At 38.8% G+C, this 22651-nt stretch overlaps 1 long non-coding RNA gene across 1 annotated transcript; it reads right to left on the reverse strand.

Annotated features, from left to right (window-relative positions):
- Nucleotides 1-1705: 1705 nt before the first annotated feature.
- On the reverse strand, nucleotides 1706-21564 carry LOC118767258. Its single transcript, XR_005003163.1, has 3 exons — nucleotides 21536-21564; nucleotides 12715-12721; nucleotides 1706-1856 (listed from the first exon to the last, which is right to left on the reverse strand). It is a non-coding gene; the product is annotated as an uncharacterized LOC118767258 (long non-coding RNA).
- Nucleotides 21565-22651: the final 1087 nt, after the last annotated feature.

The following is a 22651-nucleotide window of genomic DNA, read 5'->3' on the forward strand; positions in this document are numbered from 1 at the left end:
GAGCTTTAGGTGTTTTCGCTCAATAAACACACACAATCCCCGGTCTGGGAATCGAAACTGCGATCCTCCGACTGCAAGTCCGCTGCCCTAACCACTGGGCCATTGCGCCTCAACATATTATATTATATAATTATATAAATTATTATATTATATAAATAATATTAGGGTTATTATATATAGCATAAATTATTTGGTGAGGTGGCAGAATCGTTAGCACACTGGGCAAAATGCTTAGTGGCATTTCGTCCGTCTTTATGTTCTGAGTTCAAATTCCGCTGAGATCAACTTTGCTTTTCATCCTTTCAGAATTGATGAAATAAGTACCAGTTATGCACTGAGGTTGATGTATTCAACTTATCCCTGCCCCCAAAATTTCAGGCCTTGTGCACTTAGTAGAAAGGATTATTATTATTATAAATAATATTATATAGATAAATTATTCGGTGAGCTGGCAGAATTGTTAGCACGCTGGGTGATGTGCTGAGTGGCATTTTGTCTGTCTTCATGTTCTGAGTTCAAGTTCCGCCGAGGTCGATTTTGCCTTTCATCCTTTCGGGGTCAATGATTAAGTACCAGTGAAACACTGGGGTCAATGAATTCAACTTATCCCCTCCTCTGAAATTACAGGACTTGTGCGTATAGTAGAAAGGATTATTATTTTTTTTAATGTTATTGTTGCTTTGTTTTTTATGTGAACCGTTCCAAGTTTTCTCCAGAGACCTTAAGTAACAGCAAGCTGTATGGTTTACTATGATTTATTTATGATTAGCAATGATATATTACAAGGAAAGGAGACAGAAATCTGAGAGTTACGATTCTGTTAAATTTGTAATATTTGAGTTTTAAGAGAATCAGGTAGTTTGAAGTTGACAATGTTTTTCTTAAGATGTGTGCAGTATTTATGAGTACAACATTTTGTAGTTCTAATTCAGGGGTTCCAAACCATTTTTTTTTCTATGGACCCCTTTGATTTGATTACTATTTCATTCTGGTGGACTACACCCCATCCCTGCCATTCCATGTTTAAAAATAGTTTTATAGAAACTTCTTTCAAAATTCCTATTTTGTAGGCTGAACTATGTAGTGTTAGTGAAAGAAATCTAAATGTTTTTTGCAATACATAACCAATACATACATCTACAGCAGGGGTTCTCACCTATTCTTATCTGTGGACCCCTTCGATCACTATTTTATTCTAGTGGACCCCCAAAGCCATTCGATGTTTAAAAACTAATTTCATAGAAACTTCATTCAAATTTTCTTATTTTGTTTTTCACACATCAACTTGTGTAGGTTGAACAATATAAAATGTTAGGAAAAGAAACCCAGCTGTTTCTTGCAATAAAGACCAATACATACCTCTGAAGCAGGGGTTCTTAACTATTTCTTATATGTGGACCCCCTTAGCCATTCGATGTTTAAAAACTAGTTTCATAGAAACTTCTTTCAAAATTCCTGTTTTGTCTTTCACACATCAACTTGTGTAGGTTGAACAATGTAAAATGTCAGAGAAAGAAACCTATTACACCATACCATTTTATAATATTGACACCTTGGAAGATATAGAGCATGTCATAGAAAAATGGCTTAAACAACTTTATATTAAACGTCTGCTCTCTCAAACGTTCTTATTGATATATATATATATATTTTATTTAAAAAAAACATCTATTTTATTATGTATTAGCAGTGTTTTTTTTTTTTTTTTCATTGTTCAATAGAATATCTTTTTAATTTCCTGGAACCACATTTCTGGCAGTAATTAAATGTCTGATTAGATCTACTCCCTTTTTATTTAACTGCATTTTTGGTAAAGTAATGTATTAAAAAAAAACAAAAAAAAAATTTTCTTTTTACTGTCAGAATTATGAATACATTGCTAGCGAGAGGGGTGAACCACCTCAACGAGCAGCTAAATTAATATTATTATTATTTATTCATTTATATGTTTGTTTTAATTATTTTTCTTTTGACCCTGAACAACAAACGCACCCACCTCCATCATTGCAATCTTTCTGCTGCCTAAACAAGCTGGTTTATCGGTTGTCTTCAAGAATCACGACTTGGTTGGGGTACGTGTCACACTGTACAAACAGATAGCGATATTCATATTTCCCATTTTCATTCTGAATTAAATAAATAAATAATAACAATAATAAGGATTTAAAATTTCGGCAAAAGGCCAGCAATTTTGTGGGAGCGGGTAAGTTGATTACATCGACCCCCCCCCCCAGTGTTCCACTGCTGCTTATTTTATCGACCCTGAAGGAGTGAAGAGCAAGGTCGACCTCGGCAGAATTTGAACGAAGTGCCACTGAGCATTTGGCCTGGTGTGCTAACAATTCAACCAGCTTGATTTATTATAAGAGAACCATCCGATCGTGGCTGTTGCCAGCCTCCGTGCCGGTGGCACGTAAAAAGCACCATCCGATCATGGCCGTTTGCCAGCTTCGTCTGGCACGTAAAAAGCACCCACTACACTCATGGAGTGGTTGGCATTAGGAAGGGCATCCAGCCGTAGAAACATTGTCAGATCAGACTGGACCTGGTGCAGCCTTCTGGCTCGCCAGACCCCAGTTGCACCGTCCAACCCATGCCAGCATGGAAAGCGGACGCTAAACGATGATGATGATGATATATGTATATATATATGTAAGTATGTTTGTATATATATGTATATATATGTGTGTGTATGTATATATTCAAAATGTGACCACGTGTGTACCGTTGGCGATTTTTTTTTTCTGTCTTCCCTTCTCCTATGTTTCCGGCGAAGAGCTCCGCTCGAAACGTTAAACTCTCCTTCTTCCCTTCCTTATATAGGGGGGAATTCACAAAAATATAAAGTTTCTGATAGATTTTCTTATCCAGATAAGAGGAAAAAATCTATCAGAAAGAAACTCTATCTCTCTTAAAAAAACATCTTTTGATAAGCATAACAAATGCGCAACCGGTAAAAAGAACTTTCACCTAATTAAATTACTTAAATTACTTAAATTATTTTGTCAGCATTTTCTTCATTTCCTTTTTTATATATATATATATATATTATACTCTTTTACTTGTTTCAGTCATTTGACTGCGGCCATGCTGGAGCACCGCCTTTAGTCGAGCAAATCGGCCCTGGGACTTATTCTTTGTAAGCCCAGTACTTATTCTATCGGTCTTTTTTGCCGAACCGCTAAGTAACGGGGATATAAACACACCAGCATCAGTTGTCAAGCAATGCTAGGGGGACAAACACAGACACACAAACATACACACACACATATATATATATACATATATACGACGTACTTCTTTCAGTTTCCGTCTACCAAATCCACCCATATGGCTTTGGTCGCCCCGAGGCTATAGCAGAAGACACTTGCCCAAGATGCCACGCAGTGGGACTGAACCCGGAACCATGTGGTTGGTAAGCAAGCTACTTACCCCACAGCCACTCCTATGCCTATATATATATATATACGATGGGCTTCTTTCAGTTTCTGTCTCCCAAATCCACTCACAAGGCTTTGGTCGGCCTGAGGCTATAGTAGAAACACTTACCCAACACAGTGGGACTGAACACGGAACCATGTGGTTGGTAAGCAAGCTACTTACCACACAGCCACTCCTGCGCCTATTATATATTATATTAATTATATATATTATTTGTTATTTATGTATTGGTTTATGTCTATCACTGTTTGAGCTGCATCATAGTGGTTTTATCTCTAATTCATATTTTATATATATATACAACTAATGTAGGATAAAATTTTTTCTGAAAAAAATTTTATCAATGGCCAGCATATCAAAAAATACCTTTAAAGGTTAAATTTATAAATAATTTACAAGATAAGGGCAAAAGAAAAATTCTAATGCCAGATATGCCGAAAAAAGACAATAATTGCGAATAATATATGTATGCATATATGTATATATACATAGATGGAAAGTAAAAGAAGCCTTTCATATACAATATATATATATATATATATATATATAGATATATATATATTATATATATATATATATATATATAGGTGTTGGAGTGGCTGTGTGGTAAGTAGCTTGCTTACCAACCACATGGTTCCGGCTTCAGTGCCATGCAGTGTCTTCTATATAGGCCTCGGGCCGACCAAAGCCTTGTGGGTACATATGGTAGACGGAAACTATAAGAAGCCTGTTGTGTGTGTATATATACATACATTGTGCGTCTGTGTTTCTCACCCACCATCGCTTGACAACCGACGCCCGGTCTGGGGATCGAAACTGCAATCCTACGACCACGTGTTGTCTGCCCTAACCACTGGGCCATTGCACCTCCACCCCTAAATAACATCACTAAAGGAAAGCATGAATTGCATTGATTTAGCTTCAGCTAGGAACACCTGAAAAGATTATGGACACTGTCCCATTTTCGTTGACTGAAACATCAATGACAGTTGTTTGTCTGCAGGTAATAAAAATAATAATAAGAAAACTAATAATGATAATAATAAAAATAATAGTAGTAGTAGTAGTAGTAGTAGTAGTAGTAATGATACTGATGATGATGGTGGTGGTGGTGGTGGTGGTGGTGGTGGTGATGATAAGAAAAAGAAGAAGACAGCAGAATAATAATAATAATAATAAACATAAAATAAAAATAATAATATTAATAATAAGGACAACAACAACAATACTATTAATAATGATAAATAACAACAGCAACAACAACAACAACAATAATAATACTAATAATAATAATAATAATAATAAGAAGAAGAAGAAGAAGAAGAAAAATGAAATGAGAAAAAGAAATTAAAACACTTGTGTGAGGCATGTGAAGAATGAGTAACATATTTCACAGTTGAACGGTTGATAACAAAGAAAAAATAACAATCTGTAAAAAATACACTGGCTATGACTGCGCTCGAATATTTTTCACAAACCACCGGCACAAGTGCCAGTAATGGGGCACTGGTAACAATCACGCTTGAATGGTGCTTTTTACGTGCCACCCGGCATGGAAGCCAGTCAGCTGCTCTGGCACAGATTGCACTCGGATGGTGCCCTCAGCACTCCACTAGCACAGATGCATATCATTTTATATATTTTAACCCCTAGTCCAAAACTGCCCCACATCTCAGCAAACCGCAAGATGACCTCACTACTTCTGGTGGCACAAAAACAAAAAGCATTTGGTAGACCCTGTAAAGTGTAGTTAAGAAGAATAACCAACCATTAAAACCAGGGCAATGCAAACATTGGAACACCGTGTAGTTATCAAATGTTTCGGATCCTGTGAAACCACACAAATCATACCAGGGTATAAAATGATGATGATATATATATATATATATAGGTGCAGGAGTGGCTGTGTGGTAAGTAGCTTGCTTACCAACCACGTAGTTCCGGGTTCAGTCCCACTGCGTGGAACCTTGGGCAAGTGTCTTCTACTATAGCCTCATGTCGACCAAAGCCTATGAGTGGATTTGAGAGACGGGAACTGAAAGAAGCCCATCGTATATATATATATATATAGGTATAGGAGTGGCTGTGTGGTAAGTAGCTTGCTTACGAACCACATGGTTCCGGGTTCAGTCCCACCGCGTGGCACCTTGGGCAAGTGTCTTCTACTATAGCCTCAGGCCGACCAAAGCCTTGTGAGTGGATTTGGGAGACGGAAACTGAAAGAAGACCATCGTATATATATATATATATATATATATATATATATATATATATATATATATAGGTATAGGAGTGGCTGTGTGGTAAGTAGCTTGCTTATGAACACATGGTTCCGGGTTCAGTCCCACTACGTGGCACCTTGGGCAAGTGTCTTCTACTATAGCCTCAAGCCGACCAAAGCCTTGTTAGTGGATTTGGTAGACGGAAACTGAAAGAAACCCATCGTATATATGTATACATATATATGTATGTGTTTGTCCCCGCAACATTGCTTGACATTGCTGGTGTGTTTACGTCCCCGTAACTTAGTGGTTCGGCCTAAGAGACCGATAGAATAAGTACTAAGCTTACAAAGAATAAGTCCTGGGATCAATTTGCTCAACTAAAGGTGGTGCTCCAGCATGACCACAGTCAAATGACTGAAACAAATAAAAGAGAGTAAAGAGTATATATAAAATTCGCCGACTGGCATCCATGCTAGTATAGCGCTAAGAGCACCATCCAAGCGTGTTTATTGCTAGAGCAGCTGACTGGCTTCTGTGAAGGTGGCACATAAAATACACCATTTGAGCCAGTCCCACTGGACTGGCTCCTGTGCAGAAAGCACGTAAAAAACACCATTTTCGAGCGTGGCCATTGTCAGTACTGCCTGACTGGCCCTTGTGCCGGTAGCACCTAAGAGCACCCACTACACTCTTGTAGTGGTTGGCGTTAGGAAGGGCATTAAACGATGATGATGACTATTATGTATATAGAACCCTTTATCATTTGTGGTTGGCATTAGGAAGGGCATCCAGCTGTAGAAACTCTGCCAGATCAGATTGTAGCCAGGTGTAGCCATCAGGTTCACCAGTCCTCAGTCAAATCATCCAACCCATGCCAGGGTAGAAAGCGGACGTTAGATGATGATGATGCATATATATAAATAGTACATAGATAGGATTACAATCCAAGCTTTGTCCTGGAGAAACACATCCATAGAATCAAAAATTCCGGGACTAGTGTCCTTCATGAGGCAGATTGCTGAGTGACATCACTGTGCTTACACAGTTCTATATTTAAGAGATGAGGAATTATGTACATTATTTACATTATTTACAATTGACGGATATTTGTCCTCATCTTGTTTGTTGTTAACACAACATTTCGGCTGATATACCCTCCAGCCTTCTTCAGGTGTCTTGGGAAATTTCAAAGCCTTGTGAGTGGATTTGGTAGACAGAAACTGAAAGAAACCCATCGTATATATATATATATTATATATATATATATGTGTGTAGGCACAGGAGTGACTGGGTGGTAAGTAGCTTGCTTACCAACCACATGGTTCCAGGTTCACTCTCACTGAGTGACACCTTGGGCAAGTGTCTTCTATTATATAGCCTTGGGCCAATCAAAGCCTTGTGAGTAGATTTAGTAAACGGAAACTGAAAGAAGCCCGTCATATATATTTATATATATGTGTATATATATATATATATGTATAAGTTCAGCAAGTTCCTGAAACTCATATCTACAACTTTATTGGTATATTTACACTCTCTAAGATGTTACTCATTGATTTGAGAACTTTACATTATTGGAAAACCTATATGAAATTAGCTGAAGATTACTTGACATATTATATTTGCTGTAATATTTGCAGCTTTAATAAATTGTTATAGTATGAAACAATTGTACTAAATTACCGGATCCATTCTTGTTGCTTATTTTTTGGTTATATATATATATATATATATATAAGAGACCGATAGTATCACAGCTACAATTTCCATTGATGTTGATCGATTTTGATTTTGATTTTGATTTTTGATTTTTGATTATCACTTGCTTCAACAGGTCTTCACAAGTAGGGTTTGTGTCACAAGAAGGAAAGGTATGCATAAGTGGGCTGGCTACGTCCCAGGTGTGTGTGTATATGTTTGTGTGTCTGTGTTTGTCTCCCCAACATCGCTTTACAACCAATGCTGGTGTGTTTACATCCCTCTAACCTAGCAGTTCAGCATAAGAGACCGATAGAATAGTACTAGGCTTACAAAGAATAAGTCCAGGGGTCAATTTGCTTGACGAAAGGCACTGCTCCAGCATGGCCGCAGTCAAATAACTGCAACAAGTAAAAGCGTAAAGAGCAAATCGAGAGTATAATTTACATATAAGTTACATGCAAAAATGAAGAGATAAACCAATTATATGAATTTTATATTTAATTATTACAACCATGGAAGAATGTAAAATCAAAATTCATCTCAGCAGGATTTGAACTTGGAACACATCACTAATGTTTCTTTCATTTGCCACTGAGAAATCAGTGGTGGGAACATTATAAGGACAGTTTATTATTTGTGCGGGGTTTACATAAAGAGATGAGTGAAGAAATGGATAGGACGGGTAAATAAGATTAAAAACAGCTGTTCTCCTATTTTGGGGCACAAGATCTGAAAATATTGAGGCTAGGAGAAGACGATTGGATTGTCTTCAGTGCCCAACTGGTATTTATTTGATCAACCCTGAAAAAAAATAGATAAAGATAACCTGAGTGTGATTTGAACTCTGAATGCAAAGAACTGGAGCGAAGACATTTTTTCAGATGTGTTAATGAGTCTAGTTAGTTAGTTAGTTAATTTTTTGGCTCAAAAAGCAAAAAGCAAGGCTATGTAGGGGGACATGGAGTTATGTACAGGGTGGTGTTCATGCAAAGAGTTCAGGCCATTTGTGGTCAACGGATACTTTGAACCGAGCGGTCGTCGGCATCTTCACCATCTCATCCGGCAGCTTATTCCACAGATCCGCAACCCGGACGGAGAAAGCCCCTCTCCTTCGATTGAGATGAAATCGTCGCAGATAGAGCTTTTCGGAGTGACCCCGCAGCCGACACTCTAGAGCAGGAGTGAAGAACAGCTCTTTCGAGAGGTTACACTTTCCGCTTATGATGTGGAGCAAGAATGAGATCACCACGCGGCGGCGGCGTTTTTTCGAGAGAGAGAATAAGGTCGAGCGTCTTCAGCCTTTCTTCATAAGACAAATACTTGAGACCAAGAACCATGCGGGTAGCCAGCTTCTGGACTCTTTTGAGATGATGTATGTCTTTAAGGAGATAAGGAGAAGAGGCTTGAATCCCGTACTCCAATATGGGTCTCACCAGCATGACATAGAGCGGTAGGAATATGGCTGCTGTGAGCATTCCGAATGACTGTTGAATCAAAAACAGAACTCCACGTGCTTTGTTGGCAGCATGAACGCACTTGGCCGAAGGCGAAAAGGAAGAATGCACCAAGATACCCAGGTCCTTTACCTGGTCGGTCCTCTCCAACAGCAGATGGCCCGGCTCGAAATCAAGTTGAGTTGCAGGAGAAGAGCCAACAGGCAGATGACAGCACTTTGACACGTTCAGACACAGGTCCCATTCGTTAGACCATCTCCAAACTTGGTGGAGGCATCGACGAAGATCCTCTATATCACCACGAGGAGCGACCAGTTTGACATCATCGGCAAATAGAAGGGTGTGTTGCGTGAGGTCATCAGGCAAGTCATTTATGAAGACTAAGAACAATAAGGGCCCAAGCACTCAACCTTGAGGCACGCCACTGCTCGCACTGGAGACGTCGGACAGCGAACCATTAACTTGGACTTCCAATCTAAGCATTGGAGGTACAGATCTATCAAATGGAGGGGGTTCATGACCATCATCTTGTTTGAAAATAGTTGAAAAAGCCTCGGCAAATAACTGACTCTGTTTATAAGGGTCCTCAATCGATACGCCTGTTGAGTCTACCAATGTTGCAATTTGGTTGCAATGTTTACCTGTCTGTGTAATAATGATATCAATAATTCTTTATTGACTATAAGCGCCAAAATACATAGAAAATGATCAGCGGGAATTCCACAGGTTCCCTCAACCCTGGCCGTTGAGGGAACCTGTGGAAGAGGTAGACCCAGGAAGACCTGGGATGAAGTGGTGAAGCATGCCCTTCAAACATTAGGCCTCATTGAGGCCTCTTCTTTGGAAATGTGCTGTGCGTGAGAAGACCCAGCAAGCCAAGTGAGAGCATAACCAGTGGCCCATGCCAGGGGTGTAACCAGCCCACTTATGCATACCTTTCCATTATTGGACACTAAACTTTGCTTGCGAAGACCTGTTGAGGCAAGTGAAATTGAAATTGAAATCAAATTCAATGACCAGCATCCGTGTTAGTGGAGCGCTAAGAGCACCATCCAAGTAGGATTGTTTCCAGAAAATAAAGAAATAACAGTAATAACGTTTAATAAATGTTGCTTACTGCAAGTTATGGATGATTCTTTTATGATTTCATTGCTTTTAGGCTTAGCTTAAGGTATTTTCGTGCTCGACATCACAAAATGCGTCTGAATAAACATTGCCAGACAGCAAATAGAGACTCGGACATTGCTTAGAAAATATTTTTCATTTTTAACCTGGTATATAGTACGCACTAGGAATTTTGACCTTTAAATTTTGGGAGAAAATGCGGATTATACTTGAGGATTTATGGTAGATGAAATCGAGGTTCTTAGGGTTTTTCTAGGCTTAGTCAGAGATTTTAGAAAGTACATAATGTTAAGTTATAAATATAATGTCTAAAAGTTGATGAATACACCTTCTAATCCCCTTCATTTTCTTATTGCTCTCTCTCTCTCTCTCTCTCTCTCTCTCTCTCTATATATATATATATATATATATATATATATATTGTTAGGAAGGCATCCAGCTGTAGAAACACTGTCAGATCTGACTGGCCTGGTGCAGCCTTCGAGCTTGCCAGACCCCAGTTGAACCGTCCAACCCATGCTAGCATGGAAAGCGGACGTTGAACGATGATGATGATGATGATATATATATGTATATATATATATATATGTATGTATATATGTATATATATATATATATATATGTGTGTGTGTGTGTGTGTGTGTGTATAAGATCAGATATATGTAGTGAATCTTGCATGCATGAAGTGGATTCGATCCACCACAGCCAAATTTAAATTAACACTGCAACAGAACTTTTCCCACGATGGAACAATGGTTTTTTTTCTGACAGCAGTTTTACATTTTCCAGATGCCTTTAGCTAGGCCGAAATAATGCCTTCACCACTTGACCCTTTCTAACCTCTTCTACTTCACCAAAAGCTAGAATAGAGATAACAAGACCACCAATTAAATCTATTGTTCTCAATGATATATCTATCCTTCTGGATCTTAATAAAAGCAAGCACATCTCAAGCAAAAATCAGTTAGTCACCACTCTGTGATGACTCAACGTGGTCTGGCTGACCAACATTGGTCAGAGGGAGAAATGGAGTTTACTGCCAGCAACTGTCAGACAACACTCTACAATTCTTTCTAGCTCTAATTCTGTTCTCTTACAACATCATTCTATCTCTCTCTGTGTTTACTACTAAACAATGAAGAGGACACAAACACAAACTTTACTTTGCATGCTTTTGGATGTATCAAAACCTGCCCATCAAGACAAGTTATTTGTAACGTAACGGTAAATAAATATTTCCTTAAAACTTCATGCATTATTCATCTTACAATATGCAATTATAACAATAAATTCTTATCTTCGCAACTGCTGACCACAACAAATCTTAATAATGTTTACCAATCCATTTTTGTCATTACACATACACACACATATATAACTTATAAACAAGGGCTAAAGAAAATTATTTCTATGCCAATATGCTGATAACAGACTTTTAAATCGTCAATTTCCATATATTATATACCCACTACAGAAATTACGTGGTGCTGAAATCGAGGAAAGCGAGCCAACAGAGTTTTAAAAAAATATAGAAATAACGAACTTTTAAAAAAAACTCTGTTGGCTCGCTTTCTTCGATTTCAGTACAACGTATTTCTGTAGTGGGTATATAATATATGGAAATTGACGATTTAAAAGTCTGTTATCAGCATATTGGCATGGAAGTAATTTCCTTTTGCCCTTGTTTATAAGTTGTTTATAATTTTAACCTTTAAAGGTATTTTAATATGCTGCCACTTTTTGATGAATTTTTTTTCTGTAAAAAAACTTCATCTTATATTAGTAGTAGATGTATATATATAATATATATATATATATATATATATATATATATATATCTATATGTTAATGTATATGTATATATATATATTATATATATGTATATGTATATGTATATATATATATATATTATATGTATATATATCCTCTGTAAAAAGCATAAGTCCGAAAAAAGAATTACACTCTAAGACATTGACCAGTATATATTAAAAATGAGGTAGGCTGGTTTTATGAGATTATCTTGTGCCTCGTTATAGGTTTGCCATCCATAAGGGGTTTTAGCATTATGAACATATCATCAGATCTGACAATTCACCTTAAATCTAAACCCTTTGTGGACAGGAAACCTAAGGTAATCCTTTAAGCAGCCTTCCCCATTTCATTTATATATATACTCTCTTTTACTTGTTTCAGCCATTTGACTGTGGCCATGCTTGAGCACCACCTTTAGTCGAGCAAATCGACCCCAGGACTTATTCTTTGTAAGCCTAGTACTTATTCATTTGGTCTCTTAGCTGAATCGCTAAGTTACAGGGACGTAAACACACCAGCATTGGTTGTCAAGTGACGTTAGGGGATAAACAAAGACACACACATACATACATATATATATATATATTATATATATATATATATATATTATATATATATATATATATATATATATATACATATATATACGACAGGCTTCTTTCAGTTTCAGTCTACCAAATCCACTAACAAGGCTTTGGTCGGCCCAAGGCTATAGTAGAAGATACTTGCCTCTTAGGAACCACACAGGGGGACTAAACCTGGAACCATGTGGTTGGTTAGCAAGCTACTTACCACACAGCCACACCTATATATATATATATATATATATATATAATATATATATATATATATATAATAATAATAAATATTAGGGAATAAATCCAATTTACAGGGAAAAAATCAGATTTAGGATTAAATCGATTTTATAGTAAAATATTATAAATATTATTCGAGACAAAACCACTATTTTGCAAAACAAACAAGGAAAGACTTAATCAATACATAAAATTTAATAAATAGTCATTGACTATTTATTAAAATTTATGTATTGATTAAGTCTTTCCTTGTTTGTTTTGCAAATAGTGGTTTTGTCTCGAATAATATTTTATATATATATATATTATATATATTATATACATATGTATATATATATAACTCCAAGAAAGTTAGAGGTTGTGAATCCAACCCACTAAGGGATAATATCTATCAAATATTTTGCTGGTAGAATACCCAATTATTAATACACAAGTGTTTTTTTATTGCATTGCAGTTACATTACTGAGTGTACTAAATGGGTGACAGTAAAGAGATATTTTATCATTAATTTATAGAGCAATAAGAAAATGGAGGGGATCAATAGGTGGTTCATCAACTTTTAGACATTATATTATGTCAACTTATTTATTTATTCACTAGAATGACAATTACAAGAATATACATACATATAACATATCCCTTAGTGGGTTGGATTAACAACCTCTAACTTTCTTGGAGTTAAATAATAATTAAATGAGGACTATCTATTGCTAATACTTGTATGTGGAGAAGCTACATAACATTGCTTATGAGAGTGAGTACATTTGAGTATGGTATGGTAGACCCTCAAAATGAATACTGCTGGAAAAATGGAGATGATAAAGATGGACTCATCACTGAAGAACATACCTATCCTACCTAAATGTGGAAGCGTGTGGCTTAGTGGTTAGGGTGTCAGCATCATGATCGTAAGATTGTGGTTTCGATTCCTGGACCGGGCGTACGTTGTGTTCTTGAGCAAGACACTTCATTTCATGTGGCTCCAGTCCACTCAGCTGGTAAAAAATGAGTAACACTGCGATGGACTGGCGTCCCATCAGGTGGGGAACACATACGCCATTGAAACTGGGAAACCAGGCCCATGAACCAGGCTAAAAATGTGGAGGCACATGGTCTAGTGGTTAGAGCAGCAGACTTGCAGTCGACGGATAGCGAGTTCGAATCTCAGACCGGGCGATGTGTGTGTTTAAGAGCGAAACAGCTAAGCTCCACGTGGCTCTGGCAGAAGGTAATGGCAAACTTCTGCTGACTCTTTCGCCACAACTTTCACTCTTTCCTCCTGCATCTTGCAGCTCACCTGCGATGGACCAGCGTCCTGCCCAGGTGTAGAACCTATACACCAAGGAAACCAGAAAACTGGCCCTTATGAGCCAGGCATGGCTAGAGAAGGAACAAACAAAACAACTATCCCACCTAAAGACACATATATTAAAGAATTAATCTTTAGGATAAATGAATTTATTCATAGAAAAAAGCATAATATGTTATATGTATGTATATTATTGTAATTATCAATTTAGTAAATAAATAAATAAGTTAACATAATATAATGTCTCCATTTTCTTATTGCTATATATATATATACATATATACATATTATATATACATATATATATATATATATATATATATATATATATATATATATGTTAGCCCCTTGTGGGTAGTAAGCACCCACTACACTCACGGAGTGGTTGGCGTTAGGAAGGGCATCCAGCTGTAGAAACACTGCCAGATCTGACTGGGCCTGACGAAGCCTTCCAGGTTCACAGACCCCAGTTGAACCGTCCAACCCATGCTAGCATGGAAAGCGGACGCTAAATGATGACGATGATGATTATGATAAATAAGGAAAAGGTGGTTATTTAAAATATTGATCTTATCAGGTGGCCAGCATGGGAATGAAAACCTTCAAAATTAATAATTATTTAAAACTATAATTTAGGGTATTAAGAGATACCACCACGCTAGAAATAGCAGCCAAAACTTGGCTCTGAAACCACATTAAATGTTCATACAGCACCTGGACAGAAGAGAAAGAGACACAATAAACTAGTAAAAAATTACTGGATAACTCCAGATCCCGAATTTCTGGCTCTCCATAAGAAATGCTTTGTTGAAGCATTTAGTTACGGGGACATAAATGCATCAGTTGTCAAGCAATGTTGGGTGGGACAAACACAGACACATAAACAAGCTACTTATCACATAGCCAATCATGTAGCTATATATATACATATATATATACACACACACATACATACATACATACATATATATATATATATATATATATAGTTAATCCAAACAAGAAAGCATAAAAAAACACAACAACGCGAGGACGTGGAACAAATAAAGTATTATTGGATGCTCAGGAAAGAAGGAAAGAAGGAGGGTTTTTACGTTTCGAGCGGTGCTCTTCGTCGGAAACATAGGAGAAGGAAAGATCCAGAGAAGGGAAGACAGAGGAAAAATATATATATATATATGTATGTATATATATTATATATGTATATATATATATATATATATGTATGTGTGTGTGTATATATATATGTATATATATAGCTACATGATTGGCTATGTGATAAGTAGCTTGCTTACCAACCACATGGTTCCAGTTTCAGTCCCACTGTGTGGCATCTTGGGCAAGTGTCTTCTACTATAGCATTGGGCCAACCAAAGAGACCGATAGAATAAGTACTAGGCTTACAAGGAATAAGTCCTGGGATCGATTTGCTTGACTAAAGGCGGTGCTCCAGCATGGTCGCAGTCAAAAGACTGAAACAAGTAAAAGAGTGAAAGAATATATATACTTATATATACGAGCATATACATACATATATATGCACATATGTACACGACCTGTTAAATTTATGTGTATTTATGTGCTATCCGCATATATTTCACTGATGAAGGCAAAGCATTTCTTACGGAGAGCCAGAAATCTGGGATCTGGAATTATCCAGTAATGTTTTTACTGGTTATTTTGTCTCCTTGTCTTCTCTCCTGGTGCTGTATGAACATTTAATGTGGTTTTAAAGTCAAGTTTTGGCTGCTATTTCTAGCGTTGTGGTTTCTCTTAGATACCCTAAATTATAATTAAAATAGATGAACATCAATGGAATTTGTATCTTTGTGGTACCAGTGCCGGTGACACGTGGCACATAAGAAAACCATCCGAACGTGGCCGTAGCCAGTACCGAATCGACTGGCCTCCGTGCTGTGGGCACGTAACAAGCACCATCCGATCGTGGCCGTTTGCCAGCCTCATCTGGCACCTGTGTCGTGGCACATAAAAACACCATCCGAGCATGGCCGTCTGCCAGCCTCGTCTGGCACCTGTGTCGGTGGCACATAAAAACACCATCCGAGCGTGGCCGTCTGCCAGCCTCGTCTGGCACCTGTGTCGGTGGCACATAAAAACACCATCCGAGCGTGGCCGTCTGCCAGCCTCGTCTGGCACCTGTGTCGGTGGCACATAAAAAAACACCTCCGAGCGTGGCCGTTGCCAGCCTCGTCTGGCACCTGTGTCGGTGGCACATAAAAACACCATCCGAGCGTGGCCATCTGCCAGCCTCGTCTGGCACCTGTGTCGGTGGCACATAAAAAAACACCCTCCGAGCGTGGCCGTTTGCCAGCCTCGTCTGGCACCTGTGTCGGTGGCACATAAAATCCCCCACTACACTCTCGGAGTGGTTGGCGTTAGGAAGGGCATCCAGCTGTAGAAACACTGCCAGATCTGACTGGACTGGTGCAGCTTTCGGGCTCCCCAGACCCCAGTTGAACCGTCCAACCCATGCTAGCATGGAAAGCGGACGTTAAATGATGATGATGATGATGATGATGTATATATGCGCAGGAGTGGCTGTGTGGTAAAGAGCTTGCTTACCAACCACAAGTTCAGTCTCATTTGGGCAAGTGCATTCTAATATAGCCTCGGGCCGACCAAAGCCTTGTTAGTGGTGTAGAGAATACGACCATATGTAAGGAGTTGGTGACAAATGTCTCCTTTTCAGCGCTGCACGGTCGCCCCTAACATAATAAGAAGCCACATACATGATATAAAATACAGTGCCAATAGGAATGAATGAGGACAACAAACCGTTCTACTGTTTGAGAGAGAAGAAGACTTTATTCACAATGTGTTTACAAAGAGAGTGTGTGTGAGTGCTAGCAAGATGGAGTGTATGTGTGCATGTGACAAGTGTTTGTGTCTGTGTGTTCGTGTGTGTGACAGAAGGTGAATGCGTATACAACAGAAATACAAAGCATAAGATGAATGTCTCAGCATATTGAGTTAAGATGGAATTTGTTTACCAGTTTGTACCTGAGGTACATGATAGCAAGAATTCTATAACAAGATGTTGGAGGTCACGAGACAGAGGCCAGTTGGGGCACATGTTGTACAGCAGTTGGGGCCCTCAATGCTGTGCCGAGTCTCTTGATACAGTAAGTTTTTTTACAAGTTGACTGTGCTATTTTACCCGGGTGAATATTCACAAACAGCGAGGAGTTTAAACCTGGACGAGTGCTGTGTACATATTTGAAGTTGACGGTGGGAATAGCGACGATGGTGATGACGGTGGTGGAGATGGAGAATGTGCTGTCTGTCGCTGGTGTATAATAACGTTTTCATGGCTGGAGCAGTAGCATGGGTGGCTGGCTGACTGGTCGTCTGTCGCTTGAACTGGAACACAGCTGAGTAGCTCTATGGTCAGTGACTAGACCTCAGAAGATCTAAAGCCAAAAGACGTAGAATAGTGAATGCTGGCCTATTTATAGCCTGTGGTAGGCTCAAAATGAAGGATTAGAGAAAGTGTCATGAGACCTTATCCAAAGGCCATGATTGGTTGGCTTACACACTGGCGCAAAATAAGTTGAAAGACAAACTGCACCAAATACCAATAAATCAAAGCAGTGGACACAACAGGATCTAACTAGCCAAAGATGGTTGTAATCTCAAACGAGATCATTCCTAATGTGTCTCTAAAACAGTGAGGACATCAATATCGCTACAGTGGATTTGGTAGATGGAAACTGAAAGAAGCTCGTCGTATATATATATAAATAAATACAGTGTACATTTAAACACATAAGAGATGGCCATCTGACTCGCTAGAAAGAGTAGTTAAACTACATACCACTTTAACTACTCTTTCTAGCGAGACAGATGTCCTGTTACGGCCGTCTCTTATGTGTTTAAATGTACACTGTATTTTTATATGAATAATACATAGTCTATTGACTAGTTTTTTCTTCTTGCTAGACCAATGGTAGCAAAGAATTCTTCTAAATGTTTTTGCTACCCTAAGATTTATCCACAAGGTTCCGAGTTCAGTCCCACTTCACGGCACCTTGGGCAAGTGTTTTCTACTATAGCCTTGTGAGTGGATTTGGTAGACGGAAACTGAAAGAAGCCCGTCATATATATAAAACAACCACTATGGTTCTCAAGCGATGTTGGGGGGACAAACACAGACACAAACATATACCTACATATATATATATATATATATATACATACATATATATGACAGGCTTCTTTTCAGTTTCCATCTACCAAATCCACTCACAAGGCTTTGATAGGCATGAGGCTATAGTAGAAGACACCCACCTAAGGTGCCACGCAGTGGGACTAAACCCGGAACCCTGTGGTTGGTAAGCAAGCTACTTACCACACAGCTACACCTGTGCCTATATATATGTACTCTTTTACTTGTTTCAGTCATTTGACTGTGGCCATGCTGGAGCACCGCCTTTAGTTGAGCAAATCAACCCCAGGACTTTTCTTTGTAAGCCTAGTACTTATTCTATCAGGTACTTTTGCCGAACCGCTAAGTTACATATATACGATGGGTTTCTTTCAGTTTCCGTCTACCAAATCCACTCACAAGGCTTTGGTCTGCCTGAGGCTACAGTAGAAGACACTTGCCCAAGGTGCCACGCAGTGGGACTGAACCCGGAACCATGTGGTTGGTAAGCAAGTTACTTACCACACAGCCACTCCTACGCCTATATATATATATTCTTTTATTTGTTATCTGCGACCATACTGGAGCACCGCCCTTTATATATATATATATATATATATATATATATAACTGGAGGCGTGTTGTTATAGCTAGGTGGTGTCTATCATCGTTCTCCGATGGCCACATTCTGTGGTTGGTGTAAGGTAAAAAATTTCAGAACATTAACGAAACATGCCCCCGATTTGGGTAACACGGTCATTTTATTAATAACAAACTCTATGTTGTTAAGCATTACGTTCAATTAACATGTGAGCTGTGAGGAAAAATGGAAAAGTATTAAGGAAAATACGGTTTTTATTTAAGAAACGGGTACTATTTAAGAAGAGTGATCCCGGTGCGCGCACTCGCGTATCTGCGCTAGCTAGTCGTGACCAGTTGATCCTACAACTACCTAGGAAAGTAAATAATTTTTTAAAACAAAGTAAATAAAACGCAAATGCGCAAAGTAAGGATCGATTAGTCACGACTAGCTAGTCGGATGCGCGAGTACAGTACCAAAAAACGTAAAGATATGTAAGGAGTGGCTGTGTGGTAAGTAGCTTGCTTACCAACCACATGGTTCCAGGTTCAGTCCCACTGCGTGGCACCTTGGGCAGGTATCTTCTATTTATAGCCTGGGCCGATCAAAGCCTTGGGAGTGGATTTGCTAGACGGAAACTGAAAGAAGCCCGTCGTATACATGTATATATATATGTGTGTATGTGTGTATATGTTTGTGTGTCTGTGTTTGTACCCCCAACATCGCTTGACAACCGATGCTGGTGTGTTTACGTCCTCGTAACTTAGCGGTTCGGCAAAAGGGACTGATAGTATAAGTACTATGCATCCAAAGAATAAGTCCTGGGGTCGATTTGCTCGACTAAAGGCGGTGCTCCAGCTTGGTCACAATCACATCACTGAACCAAGTAAAAGAGTTATCAGTTGATGAGAGACCTGGTCACCAATGGAGAAGTTCTTAAGCAGATCAAGCCGAAACTGTCGCTAGAAGCTAGGATCACCAAGCATAGATTGACATATTTTGGTCATATTATGCGGAGAAGGACATCATGCTCGGAATGGCCAGTGAGTAACAGAGAGTCGACTTCGACTGAGCGGAGAGATAGATAGTTTTAACGTAATGGCTTCCTCTGTATGAGAGGGAGACTAAAAATATAAAGAGGGAAATTTTACCCTGACACCGCCTCAAGGTAATGGCTTCCTGTATGTGAGAGGGAGAATAAAATATAAAGAGGTAAATTTTGCCCTGACACCGAATCTGGGTGTCTTAACGTAATGGCTTCCTGAGACTAAAAGAATAAAGAGGTAAATTTTGCCCTGACACCGGCTTACGTTTAATGACGTCATCGGTGCCCCCTCCCGCAATTATTTTTAAGTGTCGGCCATGGTAGAAGATTTCTGGTGAATAATTTCATGAAACCGAATGTCAGAAAACCTGCCTTGTTTTAAAATTTCGGCATTATTATACATCGTCTACGAGTAAAGTAGGTTTCTGTGACCCCGATAAACATGTCTGTTGGTGAACGCCTGAAAGAATTAGAGACTATTTATGTGACTGGCGGTCATGAAGATGCATTTAGCGTCGAGACCCTCCTTGATGTGCTCCTGGTTCTTTTTGATGAATGTTGCGCCTCAACTATGCGAAGAGAGAAGAATATTTCGGATTTCGTAGAATTCGGTAATAACACAAGCTTTTTCCACTCTCCTTTTATACATAAATTTGCATTTTGCGATTATAATTGGATTATAATTACCATCATATCAGTGTCTTCTCCAACCCTTCCACCCATAAATATGTGTGTGTGCGTACTTTTAGTACACACACACACTTATAAATATACTTGTGCCAATTAGAAGTCTTCCCACTGTTGATTATACTTAAGATTTTCAGCTTCTTCTGAAGCTCTACAGGAAAGACTTCCGCCCGTCTCCTTCCCCCCCTCTTTAATTTTTTCCCCAAATTTTTTAAATTTACAAATTTTTTTGGCCCCAAATCCCCTGTTTTCGGGATACGGAGGTTCCGGAAAATTGTCAAAAATCGGTATTGTGAAATTTTTTACCCCCCACTTTCCCCTCTCCCCTGCCACAACTTCTTAAATTTTGACTCCCCCCTACACTAACCCTAAAACCTTGATCCTGTAACCGTAAGTACAGAAATGTGACTACACATAAGATCTCCAACTTCTTGTAAAGCTCGACTGGAAACACTTCCGCCCGTCTCCTTCCCCTCTTTATTTTTTTCCCAAACTTTTTTAAATTATAAATTTTTTTGGCCCCAAATCCTTCGTTTTCGGGATACGGGGGGTCCGGAAAATTGTCAAAAAATCGGTATTGTAACCCCCCCCTCTTTTCTCCGCCACAACTTCTTAAATTTTGACTTTTTTTCCCCCCTACACTAACCCTTACTCTAAAACCCTAACCCCGTAACCGTAAGTACAGAAATGTGACTATACATAAGATTTTCAACATCTTGTAAAGCTCTACTGGAAAGACTTCCGCCCGTCTCCCCCCACCCATTTAATTTTTTCCCAATTTTAAAAAAATTTACAAATTTTTTTGGCCCCAAATCTCCCGTTTTCGGGATACGGAGATTCCGGAAAATTGCCAAAAATCGGTATTGTGAAATTTTTTATCCCTCCCCACACCTCTTTCTTCGCCACAACTTCCTAAATTTTGACCCCCCCCCTACACTAACCTTAATCCCCGTAACCGTAAGTACAGAAATATTTTGGAATTTTTTTTTCAGAATCAATCGCTGTATTTTTCTGCATATTTCGAAAAAAAAAAAAAAATTCTTAAAAAATATTTTACCAGATTTTTGGAAATTTTTTTCAGAATCATACTCACTGTATTTTTAGAATTTATTTTTTTATAAATTTAGAATTTTTATATATTTAGAAAGAAAAAAAAATTCTTAAAACTATTTTACAAAAATTTTTTGAAATTTTTTTTCAGAATCATAATGTACGTATTTTTCTGCATAAAAAAAAATTTTACTAAAATTTTTGGAAATTTTGTTTTTAGAATTATAATCTGTGCATTTTTCTACATATTCTAATGGAGGCACCTCTATGAACACACAAATAGTGAGTGGTGTTCCACAGGGCACTGTCTTGTGATCACTGCTTTTTATAGTGGCCCTCTCAGATATGCTCTCAAATGCCCAGATAGCCACCCTTGCAAGCTATGCAGATGGTACGAAAGTCTCGCAGGAAATACAAAACCCTAGCAATGTTGCACACCTGCAGCAGGAGTTGGACTCAATTTATAGATGGGCTGAGGATAATAATATGCAATTTAATGCTGAAAATTTTCAAGCCCTGTGCTACCAGTATCATCATCATCATTTAGCGTCAACTTTCCATGCTAGCATGGGTTGGACGGTTCAACTGGGGTCTGGTAGGCCAGAAGGCTGCACCAGGCCCAGTCTGATCTGGCAATGTTTCTACGGCTGGATGCCCTTCCTAACGCCAACCACTCTGTGAGTGTAGTGGGTGCTTTTTACGTGCCAGGCAAGGCTGGCAATGGCCACGATCGGATGTTGCTTTTTACGTGCCACCAGCATGGGGGCCAGGCGAGGCTGGCAATGGCCACATTTGGATGGTTCGCTTACGTGCCACTGGCACTGGTATCACAGCTACAATTTCCATTGATGTTGATCGATTTTGATTCTGATTCTCACTTGCCTCAACAGGTCTTAACAAGTAGAGTTTTGTGTCCCAAGAAGGAAAGGTATGCATAAGTGGACTGCCTACATCCCAGGTAGAGGCCATGGGTTATGGTCTCACTTGTCCTGCCAGGTCTTCTCACGCACAGCACACTTCCATAGGTCTCGGTCTCTAGTCATTTCCTCGGTGAGACCTAAAGTTCGAAGGTCGTGCTTCACCACCTCGTCCCAGGTTTTCCTGGGTCTTCCTCTTCCACAGGTTCCCTCAACTCCTAGGGTGTGGCACTTTTTCACACAACTATCTTCATCCATTCTCTCCACAAGACCATACCAACGCAAACATCTCTCTTGCACACCACATCTGATGCTTCTTAGGTC

The sequence above is a fragment of the Octopus sinensis genome, linkage group LG20, assembly GCF_006345805.1.
Source record: "Octopus sinensis linkage group LG20, ASM634580v1, whole genome shotgun sequence".
Lineage (NCBI taxonomy): Eukaryota > Metazoa > Mollusca > Cephalopoda > Octopoda > Octopodidae > Octopus > Octopus sinensis.